Consider the following 16,954-nt stretch of genomic DNA (forward strand, 5'->3'; position numbering starts at 1 on the left):
AGGTCAGGCTGAGTGTGCGATCGTATGGAACCATCTCATTCCATGAAGTTCCATGCCCCTTTCACAGATTGGAAACTGAGGCCCACAGTAGTGAAACAACTTGTCTGAGCACCCGTGGCTCCTGGGCTCACTGTTGGCAAGGACCCTGTGATTCCAACTCTCCGGCCATGGCTGTCACACCCCTCAGAGCAGACATCTAGGCTCGCACTACACACGTGTGATCCATGCGCACCAACAGGTATCCATGCACATGTGCATCCCAACACACTTACACATATTTGCGCACATGCATTTCCACAAGCCTGTGCACCTGTCTATACGTGCACAAATAACACACTTAACTGTAACACTAACATCAACGCACACACATTCACATGGATGCAGAACATACAACACACAAACCCTTCCTACACCAAATCACAGCTGCACACTCACGCCCCCAACCCTCGTCTCATTAGAAGGGACACCGTGAAAGTGTCCCAACCAGGGCGCGGAGTAAGGAGCCACTTCCCGGGAGAGGACCCCACTCTGCTCTGTGCCCCCCTCTAGGGACCAGACACGATCTGCCCACCTTGTCTCAGCCCTGCTGTGGGAGGGGTCTGGGGTGGGGTGCAGACAGGGCCCCGCTCGCCACGCAGCCGCCCTCATTCTAAGTCCTCTGCCTGATCCAGACTACATTTTACCTGGAGCCCTTCAGCCCAGGGGCTCATGGACATCCCCGCCCACCTCCCTAAGGCTGTCCAGTTATGGGACTTGGAGCTATGACAGTAAAATGGGCCCGGCCCGGCCCCTCAGACAGCCCTGCTACCCCCAGGAGGGACAACATCTTGCAGGGGGTGAGAAGGGGGAGGGGGAGACCAGTGGGGACTGGGGCCCAGGACACACAGCCTGGCGCAGGACGACACCCGGCCCAGCACCACCTCAGAGGACCTCAGGCAGGGTCCCAGCAGCCCTGGCCCAGGGTAACTCTCAGGGACCCGCACAGCCCAGAGAGGGCAGATGCAACGCAAAGAACCAGAAGCCCACAGACAATGAAGCCAGCCCTGGCTGGTTTGGCTCAGTGGGTAGAGCGTCGGCCTGTGGACTGAAGGGTCCCGAGTTCGATTCCAGTCAAGGGCACATGCTTGGGTTGCGAGCTTGGTCCCCAGTAGGGGGCGTGCAGGAGGCAGCCGATCAATGATTCTCTCTCATCATTGATGTTTCTATCTCTCTCCCTCTCCTTTCCTCTCTGAAATAAAAAAATTAAAATATATGTATTTTAAAAAATTAATCAGGCATGCTATAAATTGCATGAAACATCCTAGCATCAGAGAAGTCAAATGTGAGGGGGAAATCACCTTGGAATGGGTGAAACAGGGAATTTCATTCATTCAATGGGTGTTTACCAGGCACCCACCATGAGCCAGGGACCATTCTAGGTGCAACACAAAGGTGGGCCACAGCCCCCGCCCTGGAGGAGACGAGCCAGTGGACACGGAACTCCTGCTCTCCGGCAGCATCTGTGGCGGTCACAGCAGCCCTGCAGTGAGGTCACAGCACAGACAGGAAACGGGGACTCAGCGAGGCTGAGCCATTTGCCCAAAGTGACAAAGCCAGTAAGCGGCTGGGATCCGAACCCCCTGCCTGCCAAGTTCTGCCAGTCCCACATCGGTTCCACTGAGAAAGATCCCGTGTGCAGGAGCTTCAGGGTCAGGTGCGCTTCTTGTCCCTACATCACAGGCAGGGCGGGGTCATGTGTACCTGAGATGCCAGTAAAACAGTGGGCACGAGAGAGGACCCCGGAATGACAGGTGACTTCCCGCCGGGCCTTCCTTCACCAGAAGGCTGCAGCTGGGGTCCCTGGGCCTGGAGGTCCTCAGCAGAGGGTCTGGTTGAGGCCAGGCCAGGAGGGGGTGCCTGGCACCCGAGAGCAGAGGCTCCCTGGAAAGCGAGGAGACCTCAGCTGGGGGCGGGGAGGGATTGAGTTCCCAGGCGCCTGCCAGCCCCCAGCCCAGGATCATCTTTCTACTAAAGAGCCGGCTCCATCCAGGGATACCATCCGGGGCCCCTCCCACCCCGCCGTCATCCTGATCCGGCCCCATCTGCTGCCTGGTGGGCCCCCGAGTTCTGCCCTCCCACACTCAGGCGCTGTGGCAGAAGCTGACCCTCTGTCCCCCCTCCTTGCCCAGCCCAGGGAGCATCCATCCCCACCCCACCCCCACTGTCAGCCTGAACAAGCCCCATCTGCTGTTGGGAGGGGCCTCCAAGTCACCTGTCTGCAGCCCTCTACTCTCCCAACTGCAGGCCCAAACAGGCCCAGAGATATCTCCCCACCACCCCTTGCCCAAACTCAGCCCCTTCTGCTGGACCTTAACCATGTTCCACTCCACAGGAACAATCAGGCTACACCTGTGGTCTCACCCAGGCCCCTGCCCCCTCCCCACCCCCCCAGCAGCTGCCCTCGTGCCCCAGGAGAAGCCGACACCTTCTGTCACTGCCTCTCACCCAGCCCCAAGAGCAGTCATTGCCCCACACCCCAGCCAGGCAGTTATCCCACGTGTTCCCAGCACAAATGCAATCAAGGCCCATTAGCTGCTGCTTTGCATCTAATTTGCATATGTCCCCATGACTGCTAAAATGCCAGAATCTCCCCAAACCCCGGCCTATGACAGGCAGGGCTGGCTGGCAATGGAGAAATAAAACGGACAAGACTTCCCTGAGGGTCTGTCTGGGGGTAAACTTGTGGGGACAGGAGGACCAGAGGGAGAAAATCCAAGGCGACTTCTGGTTTCAGACCCTGAAAGGTGCTCAGAGGCGGGGCAAGGGATGCTCACCAAGCACTAAGTCCTGGCATCGTGCTCGGTATGCACCATACCCCTTGTTTTGCACAATGAACCATTGTACAGGTGTGGAAACTGAGGCTCAGAGGTTAAGGCCTTGCTACTCAAAGCCCAGGTCCTGCCTGGGAGCTGGAAGACATGCAGCATCTCAGGTCCCTCCCAAACCTCCTCATCCAAGTCTGCAGCCACAGGGTCCCGGAGATGAATGTGAGGAGCACCAGGTGGAGGCCTGCCGGAGAGACAGCCGGAAGATGATGCTGGTGTCCACCTGAGGTGTGTCTGACCCGCTCCCGTGCTAGTGTTTGATACTTTTAACAAATATCCCCTGAGTGCCTACCATGCACAGCACTGCTCCAGGCAGTGGGTCACAGCAGATAACCACGAGAAAACCTCGTGAACACGTCTGCAAAGAGGAAGGCACGCAACAAATACACACTAGAAGTTCATGTAGCGATCAGCGCTACCAAGAGAAAGAATGAGTGGGGGCCATTTTAGAATCCTTCTTCGAAGAGATAACATTTGAACAAAGACCTAAATAAAGGGGGAAAGGGAGGTAGGTGACGATTTGGGGGAAGAGTGTTTCTGGCAGAGGGAACAGCAAGGGTCAATGTCCTGAGGTCAGAGTAAGCTAGGCACACTGCAGGCACCCCAAAACTGAATGGATGGACAGATGGAGGGGGTGGATGAAGGGATGGCAGGGAGAGGAAGCAGACAAGGCAGGAGTGAGAAAGAGGCAGGCAGGGGCCACAGCCTGCAGGGCCTTGGTGAGGACTTTGGATTTTAATCTTAGTACAGAGCGCAGCCATTGGTATTTTTGAGCAAGGGGATAAGATCCAATTCATGTTTCTAAAAGATGACTGTGGCTTTTATGTGGCCGTGATTAGAAAGGGGCAAAGGCGGGGCAGGAAGACCCTTTCAGAGGCCTCTGCAGTGTGCATTCCCCCAGGAGGAGTGCGTGTGGCCCTGACTACCTGCCCCCGAACATCTGCAGCACCACACTGAAGTGACCCAAACAGCATGTGCAAGTTCTACCGGGTGGTTTGTTCACACAGTTGAATACTCTCCAGCAGCGATTTTCAGCCACTGCGAGAATTTTCGACTGCAGCAAGAATTTTTAAAACATGCAATACCTATTGGGTCAAGGGCACTGACCTCTTTCCCCTCAGACTGTCGAGTAAAATAAATGACAACAGCCAACACAACAACAGGCGTCTGTAGGATGTGGCACTAGGGTTAAGCCTGAGACTGACCTGTGGCAGGGCCACAAACAAGTCCCAGCTTGGAGGGCAGAGCCCTCTTAGCTTAATTAAGCTTAACCTTATAGCCCTCCCTAGTTCCTTCCTAGGTAGCTAATGGGCTGTGGGAGGTGCAGCAAGTGCTGCCAAAACAAGGTGAAACTCACAAGAACATTGTAAACATGTTGACCACTACCCTTGTTTTGATCTCACTATAAAATAAAGCCTCATCTGTCTGTGCCCTCATCCAGGCACAGGAGATCCGCCGAGCCCCAGCTGTATTCTCTCGTCTGTCTTTTCTTTAATCCTTCACTGCCCCTGCTCAGACTCACCCAACCTTGGCTGTGCTTGCACGGCACAGGCGTCCAGTGTGAATGAGGCAAAATTATAGCTAATTTTTGTCAGATTGGCAAGAAATATTATAAAAATACATGCCGCAGAATTTTAGGAATTAGTTTACGTGTGCCGTGAGGTGAACAGGGTTGACCATCGCTGCTCTACAGCAATGAAAACATAATCACGCGGGAAAGCCTCACAGCATCTTACTGAGCAAGAGAAGCCAAACTTTTAAGAACATAAACAGAGGGCTCTATGTACAGAGTTCAAGACCAGGCCGACTGGGGCCTCTGGCTCCTGCTTGAGGGGAGCAGACACACTCCTCCCTGCTGTTCCTCCTGTGGGGTTCAGCTGACCCCAGCCATCATATATAAAACAAACCCATGGCCCGGCCAGCGTGGCTCAGTGGTTGAGCATGACCTATGAACCAGGCAGTCACACTTCGATTCCCGGTCAGGGCACATGCCTGGGCTGTGGGTTCGATCCCCAGTGTGGAACATGCAGGAGGCAGCTGATCAGTGATTCTCTCTCCTCATTGATGTTTCTCTCTCTTCATTTTCCCTTCCTCTCTGAAATCAATAAAAATAAATAAAACAAATACACACATACATAAAAATAAAAATAAAAAAACTATGAAGGCTCTGGAAGGGGAGAGAAGAAGGCAGCCTGACGAGGGACCTTAGGATCCAAGGAGCAATGCAGCAGTGAGTCCTCGGGGCTTTCCTGTTGCCCAGTATATCCCAGACTTGCTGCTGGAGAAGTCAGCAACCTGCCTCTCCAGCCAAAGGATTGGAAGGTGCAGTCTAGCAAGACAAAACCCTTTAAAACAATTAATGCCCTACTCTAGCCAAGCGCCATGAATACCTGCGGCCCTAGCCCCACCCTGACTCCCATGAGCCTGGCCTGGCTGTATCCAGTGCCCCACCCCCACCACCAGGGTGGTAACAGAGAAGAATGAGTGGGGAGCTGGGACTTTCACCCCCACCCAGTGGTAACAAGGCACCCTCCCCTGTGCGCTGGGTCAGTGTTAGAGGAGGCCTAGTCAGGACTGTCACCGTCCCCTAGCAATAAGGTTAGTAAAGAACACAATGGCACTCATTATTCGCAAGTGACATGATATTGTACATAGAAAACCCTAAAGACTCCACCAAAACACTACTAGACTTAGTAAATGAATTTGGCAGTGCAGCAGGATGCAAAATCAACACCCCAAAATCAAAGGCTTTTTGATACACTAATAATGAATTCTCAGAAAGAGAAACTAAACAAACAATCCCATTTACCATTGCAACAAAAAAATTAAGATACTTAGGAATAAACTTAACCAAGGAGGCAAAAAACCTGTACTCAGAAAACTACAGGACATCGAAAAAAGAGATAGAAGAAGATATAAACAAGTGGAAGAATATACCATGTTCATGGATTGATAGAATCAACATCATTAAAACGTTCATACTACCCAAGGCAATCTACAGATTCAATGCAATTCCTATTAAAATACCAACAGCATAATTCGCAGGTCTAGAACAAACACTCCAAAAATTTATATGGAATCAAAGAAAGACCCCAAATAGCTGCAGCAATCTTGAGAAAGAAAAACAAAGTTGGAGGAATCACAATACCAGATGTCAAGTTATACTACAAAGCCACTGTAATCAAAACAGCCTGGTACTGGCACAAGAACAGGCATATAGATCAATGGAACAGAACAGAGAACCCATAAATCGACCCAAGCCATTACGCTCAATTAATATTTGACATGGAATATAGACAGTCTATTCAAAAAATCGTGTTGGGAAAATTGGATAGATACACACAAAAATATTAAACTGGATCACCAACTTACACCATACACAAGAATAAACTCAAAATGGATAAAAGACTTAAACATAAGTCATGAAATCATAAAAATCCTAGAAGAAACCATAGGCAGCAAAATCTCAGACAACTCTCGTAGCAATATGTTTACAGATACATCTCTTAGGACAAAGGAAACTAAGGAGAAAATAAGCAAATGGGACTACATAACAATAAAAAGCTTCTGCACAGCAAAAGAAACCATCAACAAAACGAAAAGGGAGCCCACTGTGTGGGAGAACATATTTGCCAACGATACATCTGATAAAGGGTTAATATCCAAAATATATAAGGAGCTTATACAACTTAACAAAAGGAAGACAAAAAACCCAAGTAAAAAATGGGCAAAGGACCTAAATAGATACTTCTTCAAAGAGGACATACAGATGACTAAGAGACATATGAAAAAACTAGAGGCCCAGTGCACGAAATTTGTGCACTGAGGGGTCCCTCAGCTGGGCCTGTGCCCTTTCGCAGTCCAAGACCCAGGGGATGTCTGCCTGCTGGCTTAGGCCTCATCCCCAGGGATCGGGCCTAAGCTGGCAGTCAGACATTCCTCTCGCAGTCCAGGGTTCTGGTGGTCCAGGACCCCCGCTCCTTACTGCCCACCGGCAGTGGAGGTGGAGGAGGCTCCTGCCACTGCCGCTGCGCTCGCCAGCTGTGAGCCCGGCTTCTGGCTGAATGGCACTCCCCCTGTGGGAGTGCACTGACCACCAGAAGGCAGGTCCTGCGTTGAGCTTCTGCCCCCTGGTGGTCAGTGCATGTCATAGTGACCAGTCGTCCCGTCATTCAGTCAATTTGCATTTTAGGGTTTTATTATATAGGATGCTCAAAGTCATTGATCATCAGAGAGATGCAAATTAAAACAACAATGAGGTATCACCTCACACCTGTCTGAATGGCTACCATCAACAAATCAACAAATGACAAGTGCTGGCAAAGATGTGCAGAAAAGGGAACCCTCATGCACTGCTGGTGGGAATGCAGACTGGTGCAGCCATTACGGAAAACAGTATGGAGTTTCCTCAAAAAATTAAATATGGAACTGTCATTTGACTCAGTGATCCCACTTCTAGGAATATATCCTAAGAAACCTGAAGCACCAATCAGAAAGAATGTATGCACCCCTATGTTCATAGCAGCACAACTTACAATAGCTAAGATCTGGGCACAGTACAAGAGCCCATCAGTAGATGAGTGGATAAGAAAGCTGTGGTACATTTATACCATGGAATACTATGCAGCAGTGAAAAAGAAGTATCTCTTACCCTATGAGACAGCATGGAGAGACCTGGAGAGTATCATGCTAAGTCAGTGGTCGGCAAACTCATTAGTCAACAGAGCCAAATATCAACGATTGAAATTTCTTTTGAGAGCCAAATTTTTTAAACTTAAACTTCTTCTAACTCCACTTCTTCAAAATAGACTCGCCCAGGCCGTGGTATTTTTGTGGAAGAGCCACACTCAAGGGGCCAAAGAGCCACATGTGGCTCACGAGCCGCAGTTTGCCGACCACGGTGCTAAGTGAAATAAGTCAGTCAGAGAAAGACAAGTATCACATGATTTCACTCATATGTGGAATCTAAGTAACAAAATAAACTGATGAATGGAGTGGATCCAGAGACATGGAAGCATGGAACAGAGTGCGGAATCTCAGAGGGAAGGCAGGAGAGGGTGGGTGGGTGGGAGGTAATCAACTAAAGACCTTGAATGCATATATGCATGGCCCATGGAGACAGACAACAGGTGCTTACGGCCTGGGGTGGGGGATGGGGTGAAGAGGGGGATGGATGAGGTCAATGGGGGGGAAAGGGGGACATATGTAATACTTTCAACAATAAAGAATTGTGGTGTTTTGTGTGTTTTTTAAGGAGATATGCAACAACAACAACAACAAGAACACATGGGCAGCAGTAACAAGGGACCCTCCCTTCCCTGGCAGGGAGGTGTCAGTGGAGGTCTGGGGGGAAGCTGGAGCTCCCACCCCTGCCCCTGTTTAGACACCAGGGTGTCAACTAAGGTCAAGTGGGAACCTGGACTCCCCCCACCCCCTCCGCCCCCGCCCAGCACCAATAAGGCCCCGTGCTGGAGGAAGTCTGCTAAGACAGAAGATTTAACTAAGAGCCCTGTCTGCTAACATAACACCCGATGTCATACCAAGACCCAGGGAAATCACAACCAGAAGGAGACAAGGCCCAACCAGCAGACGCCACCAAGATGACACAACGTTGGAGTTTTCTAACACGGGTGTTGAAGCTGCCATCTTAAAAAGGTCTCAGCAAGCAATTATGCACACACTTGAAACAAATGAAAAAGCAGAAAGCCTTCGCAGAAAAGCCGAAGAATAAAGAAGACCCTAATGGAAATGTTAGTACTGAACGCTCGTTCGCCGAGCTCAGCAGCAGAATGGAACAGTACGGAAAGTTCCGTGAACGCGGAGATAGAGAAGTAAAAACCAGCCCGTAGGAACAGAGAGGAAACGGGCTGGAAAAGGGAAATGAACACGGCTCAGGGACCTGTGGGCCGACAACGAAAGCCCCAACATTCTGTCAGAGTCCCAGGCAGAGGAGAGTGTGGGGCTGAGGAAGTATTCAAAGAAATAGTGGCTGAAAAAACACACCCAAATCTGGCAAAAGACATCTATCTACAGATTTCAGGAGCTTAATAAACTCCAAACAGGTAAACTGGAAAAAAAAACCACTCGAAGACACATCGGAATCAAACTCCTGAAAACTGAAGACAAGGAAAACATGTCAAAAGCAGAGAGAGAAGCGACATCTTACCCCAGAAGGACAAATCATTCCAATGACAGCGGGTTTCTCACGGAAGCCAGGACCAGAAGGGGCAGGCACTTTCAGCTCCTGAAAGAAAAGCCTGTCCCCTCAGAATACGATGCTCAGTGAGAACAGCCTTAGGACAGAAGGAGAAATGGAGGCTCCCAGATGAAGGGGAACCGAGAGAATGTGCTGTTGGCAGACCTGCCCTAAAAGAATGGCTGAAGGGAATTCTTAAAACAGAAAGGAGAGGATGACAGGAGGAATCTTGGAGCATCGGGGGGAAACGGGACGGATAGAAAGAGTAAAAATATGAGTGAATATGATAGAATTTCCTTATCCTCCCGAGTTTTCTAAATTATGTGTGAGGGTCAAAGAACAAATTATAACATTGACCAATGTGCTTCTCAAAGCATGTAAAGGAAATGCCGATTAAAATCAGATCATAAGTGGGGCAGGGTAAGGGACCTAAAGAGATAAGCCTTCTACCCTTCACTATAACTGGCCAACGGTGACACCGGTAGACTGTGATACGTTGTGTATAAAAAGGTAATATCGAGGGGAACCACTAAAGAAACCTATTCAAAGAGATACAGTCAAAAACACTGCAGCCACGCCCTGGCCGGCGTGGGCAGATGGTTGGGCATCATCCAGTGCACCAGGAGGCCGCCCATTTGATTCCTGGTCGGGGCACATGCCCAGGTTGCAGGCTCGGTCCCCGGTGGGGGGCGTGCAGGAAACTATTCTTTAAAAACACAAAACACTACAGCTAAATCAAGCAAGGACGGGCAAACCTATTCTACAGAGAGAAGTCAGAGCAGCAGCTGCTCCTGGAAGCATCAACAGGAGGGAACATTCTAGGTGCTGGAATGTTCTCTGTCCCCATCTGAGTGGTGGTTTCACAGGTGCGTACGCATGTACAAATCACTAAGTTGCATACCTAAGATTTGTGGACCTCACTGTATATGTTATACTTAAATTAAAAATTAAAAAAAAGAGAGGCCCGGCCGGTGTGGCTCAGTGGTTGAGCGTCGACCTATGAACCAGGAGGTCATGGTTCGATTCCTGGTCGGGGCACATGCACGGGTTGCAGGCTCGAGCCCCAGTGTGGGGCGTGCAGGAGGCAGAGGATCAATAATTCTCTCGTATCATTGATGTTTCTATCTCTCTCACTCCCTCTCCCTCTCTGAAATCAATAAAAATATATTTTAAAAAATAAAAATAAAAGGCTATTGAGCCCTGGCTCCCACCTGGTGGTTCAGATTCACAAAGCACTCTCCTCCCTGCTCACCTCTGGGGTCTGCACTCACCTCTGAGTCACACACAAGGACCTGGAGGCTGAGGGAAGCCGAGGACCTGGGCCAGTCACGCTGCTCCTGCCACTGGAATTAGGCCTCTTCCCTTCCCAGGGTTCTCAGCTCTAGCGGGCGTCGGAGCCACCGGACGGACGTTTGTTTACAATGGGAACTGTGGCCACAGCCACAGCGGTTCTGACTCAGCAGGGTTTCAGCTCTCTGCTGCTGCATAACGAAGCTCCCCAGAATTCAGCACTTAAAGCGACGACTTACTGTCTTTGTGGTTCTGCGGACGGCTGGGTCCAGCGGGGTTCTCTTCCACGTGGCTGCGGCTGGGGCTGAGTGTCCGGGCAGCTTCTTCACTCACATGACGGACCCTGCGCCGATGGTGGCGCAGCCTGCAGCCGGGTGCCCGCCCCCCTCTCCTCCCCCACGCGGTCTCTCCAGCAGGGTGCCTGGACCTACTCACACAGTAGCTCAGGGCTCCGGAGCGAACATTCCAAAGGGACAAGTTCCAACGTGCGAGCGAGCACTTATCCATGGAGCCTCTCCTGCCGTCACGCTGCCCGGGGCAAATCACAGGGCCAAGCCCAGGTGGAGGGGAGGGGGGGCGCCTCACCAGGTGTGACTAGCAAGAGGTGGGGTTCCCAGGTGGGGTTCCCGGGTGGGGTTGGGTCACCAATGCACCAGGCACCACGTCGGTCTGTGGTGGGGCCTCTGACCTTCTTTCTAGGTGGTCCCCTTCGTGAGTGCCTGGTGCAGGCGTGACCACACTTCAAGAGCTGTCCTGGCCTGTCACCCCTACTCCACAGCGCCGCCCTCAGAGCGGCTGCTCACTCTCCCCACCTGTCCTAGCCGCTGGCCAAGGTGAAAGCCACGGGCAGGCTGTCCGGGGCTGATGGCCAGGGCAGGCCGCACACACGGGGACACAAGCATGCTGTTCAAGCAGGGGACATGGGCAACAACATGACAAGAACTACGATGGCATCAGAGGGACTAGGCCCGTGGTTGGCAAACTGTGGCTCACGAGCCACATGCAGCTCTTTGCCCCTTGAGTGTGGCTCTTCCACAAAATACCACGGTCTGGGCGAGTCTATTTTGAAGAAGTGGTGTTAGAAGAAGTTTAAGTTTAAAAAATTTGGCTCTCAAAAGAAACTTCAATCGTTGTACTGTTGATATTTGGCTCTGTTGACTAATGAGTTTGCCGACCACTGGACTAGGCTTATGAGGGGTTCGCTTTGTAAGGTGTGTGAGTGGCTCATCACCGCTGCACACCTGACACTAATATAATACTGCACGTCACTGTGATTGGAAATGAAAGCTCCTTCCAGCTGGCGTCGAGCCACGGGCCTCCTCGGGACAACGGGCAGGAGGGCCACAAGACCTATCACAGGAAGCAAAACTGTGAGCCGGGAGGCCCTGGGCCAGCAGTGAGACTGGCCGCCCCAGGCCCACAGTCCACGTGCCAGCAGCACCAGGAAGCACTGCCCTGAGGCTGGACACGGGCATCCTACACTCATCCAGCGACTGGCCGCACCCACACCCCAGGAGGAACTGGGTCGTGCTCATGGACGGCGCACTGGACGGACAGCGGTACGAGCCCCACGAGGCACTCCCTGGACCACAAGACAGGGCCACCCTGACGCATGAGGAGGAAGAGATTTTATTTTTATTTTTTTTAAATATATTTTTATTGATTTCAGAGAGGAAGGAAGAGGGAGAGAGAGATAGAAACATCTATGATAAGAGAGAATCATGGATCGGCTGCCTCCTGCAAGTCCCCCACTGGGGGTCGAGCCCGCAACCTGGGCATATGCCCTTGACTGGAATCGAACCCGGGATCTTTCGGTTCGCGGGCCGACGCTCTATCCACTGAGCCAAACCAGCTAGGGCGAGGAAGAGATTTAAAACAAAAAACAATCAAAGAAAATTCAGAATATTTTTCTCTATCAAACAAACTACACATGCTAAGTAATTTTTTAAAATTGGAAAACAAATGACTTGACTGAATTATCAGGTAGAGTTTCTGATTGGCATTGAATAACCAACATTTCTATGTTGAACTGAGAAAATTCCCGGCTGATGCTTGGGAAATGCTCGACTGGGTACAGCTTTTTGCAATATTCGAAATAACCGAGCCCCGTCTGGAAGTATGGGGGCTTTAAGCCAAGAGCAACTGGACAGGGGGTCCTGCCAGCCTCGCCCAGCTCCATGCCCGATGGGCTGTGTCCCCTGGGGGCGCACCAGGAGCCAGCACCCTGCCCAGCGCTATGGGAAGCTCAGAGCGCCCAACGTGGCCCTGTCCATCGACCATTTACATTTAAGCTAAAGACAATGAAATACAACTGAAAATTCACTTCCTAAAAAAAGAAAATCAGTTCCTCAGCCACACTAGCCACCTTTCAAGGGCTCAGCCGCCGTGTGGCCAGTGGCTGTCATACCGGACAGTGTCCACAGTTTAAAGGGACAGCGCTGGAAGGTGTGGTCAAAACACGCAAATGAGCTGGCCACAGTGGCTCAGTGGTTGAGCATTGACCCATGCACCAGGAAGTCACGGTTCGATTCCCAGTCAGGGCACATGGCCTGGTTGCCAGCTCGATCCCCAGTAGGGCGTGCAGGAGGCAGCTGATCAATGTTGGTGTTTCTCTCTCATCAATGTTTCTATCTGTCTCTCCCTCTCGCTTCCTTTCTCTCTAAAATCAATAAAAAAATTTTTTTTTACAAAACAAACACACAAACGCAGGCATGGCAACGTTACACACTTGGTGGGGCCCAAAAGGAGGGTTCCCACACATCCCATTCCAGCTGCGCCACTGCTCACGGGACATGACGGAGCTGCTTTCTTGGAATAATTGGCTCCAAAACTGTGCAAAAATCACACTTAGGGATGCAGCCAACCTTTAAAACCACACACTAAATTTAGAGAGATGATTATGCTCCGGATAAAGCCACACTGCCAATGACGGTAATTACTGGAGTGAGCCCAGGACGACTCCGGCCGTAACCAACCCCCTGAGCATCCCCAGCCTCCAGGAGGACGCAGCGAGGGGCCGTGCGTGCGCTCTTCCTGACGAACAAACGCCTTTGACCCCCAGGTCCCGGGCTTTGTGTGCTGTAGAATTGCTGGGTCATTTCTAAAGTAAGGACTGCTCTCCACGGGGACAGCGTGGGCACAGTGGTGGGGTGCCTGAGAGAGGAGTTTTTCGTAGCAGATGCTCTTGGTTGTCTACCCAACAGCCATTCCTCCCTGGTCCCGACTGCACTGACTCAGAGGAAATGCTGACCGGCCTCCTCACACCGTTGGCATGACTGATAGCTTGGGCTGGACCATTCTCTGTGGGGGGGCTGTCCTGTGCCTTGAAGGATGCTTGGCAGCAGCTCTGCCCTCTTCTGCCCACTAGATGTCAATAGCACCCACCCCTGAGTGGCGACCCCTGAGAACATCTGCAGAATTGCCAATGTCTCCATGAGGCAAAATCAACCCAGGCTGAGAACCACTGGGCTGTGGCTTCAAGTTTAAGCCACTGGTTCTCAGACTTGAACGTGCATCAGGATCACCTGAAGGACTTATTAAACACAGGGCCGCACCCCCAAATCTCGGAGCCAGCAGGTCGGTGGCAGGGCTTGAGAATTTACGTGTCTATTGAGTGCTCAGGGGCTGCTGAGGGGCCCCACTTCAGAGCATTGAGGGCAGTCATTGGGACACGCTGTTCCCCTGGACAGTCAGAGAGAGGGACAGGATCCAGGAAGGGTTTCCTTGCGGATGATAAGGGAAAAAACAGTCCCTTCTCTTCGTGGACACTGTGGAGCTTGCGTGTGATGTCTGGAATGTGGCAGCCATTTTGTGGCCTGAGGGGGAGCTGGCTAAGGGCCAAACCTACTCCCTGAGGCTGGAAGGAGTTGGTTCCTGTAAGGAGGGGGTTGGGTCGTGGGATGAATCAACGCTGCCACTGTCCTCCGGAGATCCTGGCCAGGGTCACAATGAGTCTTCCTTTCTGTTTAAGCAAGTAGTGCCCTAACTTGGCTGCCCATTAGAATACCTAGGAGCTTTAAAAACCTGCCCCACACCAGTTAAGTCAGAATCTCAGTGTAGGAGTCAAGAGTCAGTATTTTTTTTAAATGTCCCCAGGTTTGACCAGTGTGGCTCAGTGGTTCAGCATTGACCTATGAACCAGGAGGTCATGGTTTGATTCCCATGTTCCTGTTCCCATAACGTTGCTCACATGCCCAGGTTGCAGGCTTGACCCCCAGTGTGGGGCGTGCAGGAGGCAGCTGATCAATGATTCTCTCTTATCATTGCTGTTTCTACCTCCCTCTCCCTTCCTCTATGAAATCAATAAAATCTATATATATATAAAAGCCTGAGTGACCGATCAACCGAACAACCGGTTGACCAGTCGTTATGATGTGCACTGACCACCAGGGGACAGATGCTCAACGCACAAGATCAGGCTCCCTCCTGTCTGGATCAGGCCTGTGGGGATCGGGCTGAAACCGGCTATCCGACATTCCCTGAGGGGTCCCAGATTGCGAGAGGGCGCAAGCCAGGCGAGGGACCTCACCAGTGCACAAATCCGTGCAGTGGGCCTCTAGTTATATATTTTTTTAAATGTCCTCAGGATTTGCAGTGTGCAGCGTTTGAGAACCCTTGCTATGAAATGTGTGGCTGGTGGACCGTCACCATTAGCATTACCTGGAAGCTAGTTAGACATGGAGAATTTCAGGCCCCACCCGCACTCTGAGAATCCGTTTCAAAGTCTGCATTTTAACAGGTAGTACGTGATCTGTCCGCACCGCAGAGCCTGGGAAGCTATGCTCTAGGCCATTCGGAGTTGGTGTCTGTCACTGGCATCTCAACTGCGGCCACCTTTCATCGTCTGCAGGGTTCACATGTCTGAACACAGGGTCCACATATTTAACTCATTGAAAGGACTCTTTCAGGAGAGACCCAGCGCTCCTCCCAATGCTGAGACGTGGTGGCCGTGCCTCGTAAAGGTGACCCTGCCCGCAGCTACGACAGGAATTCCACCTCTCGGAAAGCATTCTTGAGACAATCTTGCATGTGCTAGGACAACAGACACAGAAATGTCCTTTGCAATTTTGTGGCATCAGAAAAGGGAGAAAACCTCAATGTCATAGTTGGGAAGTTGATCAATAAGTTATGGTATGTTCGTGTTCCCATAACGTTGCTCATACTTACTGAGCAGATACTGTCCTAAATGTTTAACGTGAATCACCTTGTTTAACCTCAGAGCTCTCCTGTAGGGCAGGCATAATTATTATGCCCATTTTATAGGTGAGGAAGCTGAGGTGCAGAGTAGTTCGTGCACAAAACTCGCTGAGCTGGGTGGGACCTGAAACCAAGCAGTGTGGCTCCAGAACTGACTTAATCATCACAGTAGCCTGCCTCATAGGGGGAAAATATCTCCCCTGACCCCTGACCTTTCCACTTCACACCCCGTCTATCACAGACCTGGAATACGTAAGTGTAACTGTGATTTTCATGCCAATCCTCTGGCCTATTCCAGATGTACATGAGAATCACCTGCAACACTATTTTCCAATTGTGGTAAAATATACATGAACTTGACCATGCTAACCATTTGTAAGTGTACAGTTCAGTATATTAAGTATATTCACATAGTTATCCAACCATCACCACCATCCATCTCTAGAACACTTCCTCATCCCAAACTGAAAGTCTATATCCATAAAACAGTAACTCCCCATACCCCTCCCCTAGCCCCGGCAACCACCATTCTGCCTTCTGTGTCTATGGATCTGCCTACTCTAGGCACCTCATATTATGTGGAAGCACACAATAGTTTTCCTTTTGTGCCTGGCTTCTTTCACTTAGCGTGATGTTTTCAAGGTTCATCCGTGTAGCATGTATCAGTACTTCATTCCTTTTGATGGCCAAACACTATTCCATTCCACGGATACCACGTTTTGTTTATCCATTCACCCACCAATGGGCATGTGGGCTGACCCGCCTGTTGGCTTTGTGAATAGTGCCGCTGTGGACACAGTTTTTCCAGTATCATTTCAAACCTCTGCTTCCAATTCTTTTGGGTAGACACCTGGAAGTGGAATTTTGGATCATAGTCTATGTTTTCCAAAGTGGCCGTCCCAGTCTACATCCCTGTCAGCAATGGGGAAGAGTCCCAATTTCTCCACAACCTCACCAACACTTGCTATTTTCTGTTTTGTTGTTTTAAATAATGGCCATCCTAATGGGTGGAAAGCAGTATTTCATTGTAGTTTTGATTTGCATTTCCCTAATGATTTATGATGTTGAACAGCTTTTCATGCGCCTATTAGCCATCTGTGTATCTTCTTTGGAGAAATGTCTATTCAAGTCCTTTGCTCATTTTTTAACCAGCTTGTTTGGTTTTTTAGAATTCTTTACAGATTCTGAATATTAATCCTTTATCAGATACATGATTTGCAAATATTTTCTCCCATTCTTCTCAGTCTCTTAATGCCCAAAAGTCTTAAATTTTGACAAAGTCCAATTTATTTATTTTTGTTGTTGTCTATGCTTTTGGTGTTATATCCAAGAAATCACTGCCAAATCCAATATCATGAAGGTGTTTTCTTTGTGTTTTTTAATCCTCACCTGAGGTTATTTTTTAAAA

General features: G+C 50.4%; 1 protein-coding gene across 3 annotated transcripts in view; it reads right to left on the reverse strand.

Moving 5' to 3' along the window:
• Window positions 1–16,954, reverse strand: part of PACSIN1 (protein kinase C and casein kinase substrate in neurons 1) — a 60,434-nt gene that overhangs the window by 20,701 nt on the left and 22,779 nt on the right. Inside the window, exon 1 of one of the 3 annotated variants that reach the window (XM_079780003.1) lies at window positions 10,590–10,738. The exons of the other annotated variants lie outside the window; for them this stretch is intronic. The gene's annotated coding sequence lies outside the window, so the exon portion shown is untranslated. Of the gene's footprint in view, window positions 1–10,589; window positions 10,739–16,954 lie in introns of those variants that run through there. 3 annotated transcript variants of the gene reach the window in all.

This window comes from Cnephaeus nilssonii (genome assembly GCF_951640355.1).
Source record: "Cnephaeus nilssonii genome assembly, chromosome: 9".
NCBI lineage: Eukaryota > Metazoa > Chordata > Mammalia > Chiroptera > Vespertilionidae > Cnephaeus > Cnephaeus nilssonii.